Source organism: Arachis ipaensis, chromosome B10 (assembly GCF_059453495.1).
Source record: "Arachis ipaensis isolate K30076 ecotype BB chromosome B10, ASM5945349v1, whole genome shotgun sequence".
In the NCBI taxonomy this organism is placed as follows: domain Eukaryota; kingdom Viridiplantae; phylum Streptophyta; class Magnoliopsida; order Fabales; family Fabaceae; genus Arachis; species Arachis ipaensis.
Window position 1 is genome coordinate 113,863,329 of NC_142435.1, and position 6,358 is coordinate 113,869,686.

The following is a 6,358-nucleotide window of genomic DNA, read 5'->3' on the forward strand; positions in this document are numbered from 1 at the left end:
ATCCTTGAGTTTTAAATACAAGGGAGTCCTCATTCCATTGAAGGACTAGTTCACCTCTGTCAACATCAATCACAGCTCTTGCTGTGGCCAGGAAAGGTCTTCCTAAGATGATGGATTCATCCTCTTCCTTTCCAGTATCCAGGACTATGAAATCAGCAGGGATGTAAAGGCCTTCAACCTTTACTAACACGTCCTCTACTTGTCCATATGCCTGTTTTCTTGAATTGTCTGTCATCTCTAATGAGATTTTAGCAGCTTGCACCCCATAGATTCCCAGTTTCTCTATTACAGATAGGGGCATGAGGTTTATTCCTGAACCAAGGTCACACAGAGCCTTAAAGATCATGGTGCCTATAGTACAAGGTATTATGAACTTTCCAGGATCCTGTCTCTTCTGAGGCAATGTCAGTTGATCCAGATCACTTAGTTCATTGATGAACAAGGGAGGTTCAACTTCCCAAGTATCATGCCAAATAATTTGGCATTCAGCTTTATGATTGCACCAAGAAACTTGGCTATTTGCTCTTCAGTAACATCCTCATTCTCTTCAGAAGAGGAATACTCATCAGAGCTCATAATGGCATAAGGAGGTTCAATGGAATCTCTATGGTCTCTAGATAAGTCTCAGATTCCTTTGGTTCCTCAGAGGGAAGCTCCTTATTGATCACTGGACGTCCCAGGAGGTCTTCCTCCTTGGGATTCACGTCCTCTCCTTCCTTTACAGGTTCGGCCATGGTGCTTATGTCAATGGCCTTGCACTCTCCTTTTGGATTCTCTTCTGTATTTCTTGGGAGAGTACTAGGAGGGATTTTAGTGATCCTTTTACTCAGCTGGCCCACTTGTGCTTCCAGATTTCTAATGGAAGACCTTGTTTCATTCATGAAACTTACAGTGGCCTTAGATAGATCAGAGACTAAGTTTGCTAAATTAGAAGTATTTTGTTCAGAGTTCTCTGTCTGTTGCTGAGTGGACGATGGAAAAGGTTTATTATTGTTAAACCTGTTTCTTCCACCATTATCAAAGCCTTGTTGAGGCTTTTGATCCTTCCATGAGAAATTTGGATGATTTCTCCATGATGAGTTATAGGTGTTTCCATAAGGTTCACCTAAGTAATTCACCTCTGCTATTGCAGGGTTTTCAGGATCATAAGCCTCTTCTTCATAAGAAGCCTCTTGAGTACTGTTGGATGCAGCTTGCATTCCATTCAGACTCTGAGAAATCATATTGACTTGCTGAGTCAATATTTTGTTCTGAGCCAATATGGCATTCAGAGTATCAATCTCAAGAACTCCCTTCTTCATAGGTGTCCCATTATTCACAGGATTCCTTTCAGAAGTGTACATGAACTGGTTATTTGCAACCATGTCAATGAGTTCTTGAGCTTCTGCAGGCGTTTTCTTTAGGTGAATGGATCCACCTGCAGAAGTATCCAATGACATCTTCGATAGCTCAGATAAACCGTCATAGAATATATCCAGGATGGTCCATTCTGAAAGCATGTCAGAAGGACACTTTTTGGTCAACTGTTTGTATCTTTCCCAAGCTTCATAGAGGGATTCACCATCTTTTTGTTTGAAGGTTTGAACATCCACTTTAAGCTTGCTCAGCTTTTGAGGAGGAAAGAACTTGGCTAAGAAAGTCGTGACCAGCTTATCCCAAGAGTTCAGGCTATCTCTGGGTTGAGAGTCCAACCAGATTCTAGCTCTGTCTCTTACAGCAAATGTGAAAAACATGAGCCTGTAGACTTCAGGATCTACTCCATTAGTCTTAACAGTATCACAGATCTGCAAGAATTCAGTTAAGAACTGAAAAGGATCTTCAGATAAAAGTCCATGAAACTTGCAGTTCTGCTGCATCAAAGAAACTAATTGAGGTTTCAGCTCAAAGTTGTTTGCTCCAATGGCAGGAATAGAGATGCTTCTTCCATGTAATTTGGAATTTGGTGCAGTAAAGTCACCAAGCATTCTCCTTGCATTGTTGTTGGGTTCGGCTGCCATTTCCTTTACTTGTTCAAAATTTCAATCAAGTTGTCTCTGGATTGTTGTAATTTGGGTTCTCTTAATTTCCTCTTCAGAGTCCTTTCAGGTTCTGGATCAGCTTCAACAAGAATGCCTTTTTCTCTGTCCCTGCTCATAAGAAAGAGAAGAGAAAAAGAAAAGAAGAGGAATCCTCTATGTCACAGTAAAGAGGTTCCTTATTGTTAGTAGAAAAGAAGAAGAGAAAAATCTGAACTCAGAAAGAGAGAGAGGGTTCGGATTTTTAGTGGGTGAGGGAGAGATGTTAGTAGATGAATAAATAAATAGAATAAGATGAGAGAGGGAAAATTTTGAAAATAATTTTTGAAAAAGAGTTAGTTGATTTTTGAAAATAGTTTTTGAAAAAGGTTAGTGGTTTTTCGAAAATTAAGATTTGAAAATTAAAATAATTAGTTAATTAAAAAGAAATTTTGAAAAAGAGGGAGATATTTTCGAAAATGAGAGAGAGAGTTAGTTAGGTAGTTTTGAAAAAGATAAGAAACAAACATAAAGTTAGTTAGTTAGTTGAAACAAATTTTGAAAAGGTGAGAAGTTAGGAAGTTAGAAAAGATATTTTGAAATCATATTTTGAAAAAGATAAGATAAGAAGATATTTTTGAAAAGATATGATAGAAATTAATTTAAAAAAAAAGATTTGATTTTTAAAATCACAATTAATGACTTGATTCACAAGAAATCATAAGATATGATTCTAGAACTTAAAGTTTGAATCTTTCTTAACAAGTAGGTAACAAACTTAAAATTTTTGAATCAAAACATTAATTGATTATGTTATTTTCGAAAATTATGTGATAAAATTAAGAAAAGATTTTTGAAAAATATTTTTGAAATTTTCGAAAATAACTAAGAATTTTGAAAAAGATTTGATTTTTGAAAAAGATTTTGAAAAAGATAAGATTTTCAAATTGAAAATTTGATTTGACTCATAAGAAACAACTTGATTTTAGAAATTTTTGAAAAAGTCAACTCAAAATTTCGAATTTGATGAGAGAAAAAAGGAAAGATATTTTTTTTTATTTTTGAATTTTTATGATGAGAGAGAAAAATTAAAAACATCATTTTCATGTTTTTCTCTTTTATTTTTGAATCAAAACATGGAATGCATGCAAGAACACTATGAATGTCAAGATGAACACCAAGAACACTATGAAGATCATGATGAACATCAAGAACATATTTTTGAAAAATTTTTAATGCAAAGAAAATATGTAAGACACCAAACTTAGAATTCTTTAATGCTTAGACATTAAGAATTCAAGAATGCATATGAAAAACACCATACAACACAAAACAAAAAATCATTAAGATCAAACAAGAAGACTTACCAAGAACAACTTGAAGATCATGAAGAACACTAAGAATGCATGAATTTTTGAAAAATGCAAGATGCACATGCAATTGACACCAAACTTATAACATGACTCAAGACTCAAACAAGAAACACAAAAATATTTTTGATTTTTATGATTTTATGATTTTTTTGTATTTTTATTTTATATTTTTCGAAAATTATTTAGAAAGAAAGAAAAATAAGGGTTCCAAAATTTTTAATATGAATTCTAGGAATCTTGCATTCTTAATTTAAAGCTTCAGTCCAGGAATTAGACATGGCTCACTAGCCAGCCAAGCTTTCAATGAAAGCTCCGGTCCAAAACACTAGACATGGCCAATGGCCAGCCAAGCTTCAGCATGTAATTCAGACATGACATGCCTGACATACCCTACAGTCGTATAATAGCTGATGGTTGGAAGCCTCAGTCCAAAAGAATTTAGACATGGCTTTACAGCCAGCCAGGCTTCACATGCTTCATGAAACACTAGAATTCATTCTTAAAAATTTTGAATCTAAATTTTTTTCGAAAACAGGTGAGAAAATTTTGAAATATTTTTGAAAAATTTTGGAAAAGAAAACAAAAAGAAAATTACCTAATCTGAGCAACAGGATGAACCGTTAGTTGTCCAAACTCAAACAATCCCCGGCAACGGCGCCAAAAACTTGGTATGCGAAATTGCTACTCAGGTTGTGAATTGTTGTTCGAAATTGATTCCCTGGCAATGGCACCAAAAATGGATGCACAGAACCATGGTCTAAACATATCTTCACAACTTCGCATAACTAACCAGCAAGTGCACTGGGTCGTCCAAGTAATACCTTACGTGAGTAAGGGTCGAATCCCACGGAGATTGTCGGTATGAAGCAAGCTATGGTCACTTGTAAATCTCAGTCAGGCGGATATCAAATGGTTATGGAGTTTTCGACAATAATATAATAAAATAGCGATAGAAATACTTATGTAATTCATTGGTGAGAATTTCAGATAAGCGAATGGAGATGCTTTCGTTCCTCTGAACCTCTGCTTTCCTGCAATCTTCATCCAATCAGTCTTACTCCTTTCCATGGCTGGCTTTATGTGATACATCACCATTGTCAATGGCTACTTTCGGTCTTCTCTCGGGAAAATGATCCAAATACCCTGTCACGGCACGGCTAATCGTCTGGAGGCATCACCCTTGCCAATGGCTTCATCTTATCCTCTCAGTGAAAATGGTCAACGCACCCTGTCACGGCACGGCTATTCATCTGTCGGTTCTCGATCATGCTGGAATAGGATTTACTATCCTTTTGCGTCTGTCACTAACGCCCCGCAATCGCGAGTTTGGAGCTCGTCATAGTCATTCATTCATTGAATCCTACTCGGAATACCACAGATAAGGTTTAGACTTTCCGGATTCTCTTGAATGCCGCCATCATTCTAGCTTACACCACGAAGATTCTGATTAAGAGATCTAAGAGATACTTCATTCAGTCGAAGGTAGAATGGAAGTGGTTGTCAGACACGTGTTCATAGGGAATGATGATGATTGTCACGTTCATCATATTCAGATTGAAGTACGAATGAATATCTTGGAAGCGAAACAAGATGAATTGAATAGAAAATAGTAGTACTTTGCATTAATCTTTGAGGAACAGCAGAGCTCCACACCTTAATCTATGGAGTGTAGAAACTCTACCGTTGAAAATACATAAGTGATAGTCCAGGCATGGCCGAGAGGCCAGCCCTCAAACATGATCTAAGATAGCATACAACTGATCAAAGATACCTAATACAATAGTAAAAGGTCCTATTTATAATAAACTAGCTACTAGGGTTTACAGAAGTAAGTAATTGATGCATAAATCCACTTCCGGGACCCACTTGGTGTGTGCTTGGGCTGAGCTTGAGTGTTGCACGTGTAGAGGTCCTTCTTGGAGTTGAACGCCAGCTTTTGTGCCAGTTTGGGCGTTCAACTCTGGTTTTGGCTCCTTTTCTGGCGCTGGACGCCAGATTTGGGCAGAAAGCTGGCGTTGAACGCCAGTTTACGTCATTTATTCTTGACCAAAGTATGAATTATTATATATTGCTGGAAAGCCCTGGATGTCTACTTTCCAACCCAATTCGAAGCGCGCCGTTTTGAGTTCTGTAGCTCCAGAAAATTCACTTTGAGTGCAGGGAGGTCAGAATCCAACAGCATCGGCAGTCCTTCTTCAACCTTTGAATCTGATTTCTGCTCAAGTCCCTCAATTTCAGCCAGAAAATACCTGAAATCATAGAAAAATACACAAACTCATAGTAAAGTCCAGAAATGTGAATTTAACATAAAAACTAATGAAAACATCCCTAAAAGTAACTAGATCCTACTAAAAACATACTAAAAACAATGCCAAAAAGCGTATAAATTATTCGCTCATCAGGCACCAATCTTTGAATGATCATAACTCCCTCTACAAAAATCTAAATTTTACAAACTTTATATCAAATCGAAGGGTTTTCAATAATCTTTAATTTTAAATCAAATTCAACAAAATTTGAAAACCGAGGCAGAAGTTATGATCAAACAAAGTTCACCAAAAATCCAATTTTCACCACAAACCTCAAAATCTCAATTTTAACTAACTCTCAATCCCAAATCACTTATCCCACATTCAAAATAGTCCCAAGGTACCTAAACCATATTCATATACCTTTCCTTCAATCCATAACTTAGCAACACATAAAGATCATCAATTCTCACTATCAAATACGTAATAATACCCTTACTAACCATCATCCTCATCAATTTCAACATCAATCTCCAACATCATACGATCAATATCAATATAGCCATTTATCAATCATTCCAATCCATCAATTATTTTATACCTTATCCTAACTTCATAACTCACATCATTTATCAACAATCCCAACACTCACCTTCAATTACCAACAATATCAATATTTATCATCAATCATCAACCACCTCAATAAATCCTCATTAACAACAATAAATCACACATTCCTCAT

The 6,358-nt window shown here is 36.2% G+C and overlaps 1 non-coding gene across 1 annotated transcript; it reads left to right on the forward strand.

The window, feature by feature from the left end:
* Nucleotides 1-1,493: 1,493 nt before the first annotated feature.
* LOC148581359 (small nucleolar RNA R71) lies at nucleotides 1,494-1,601 on the forward strand. Its single transcript, XR_015896386.1, has one exon. It is a non-coding gene; the product is annotated as a small nucleolar RNA R71 (small nucleolar RNA).
* Nucleotides 1,602-6,358: the final 4,757 nt, after the last annotated feature.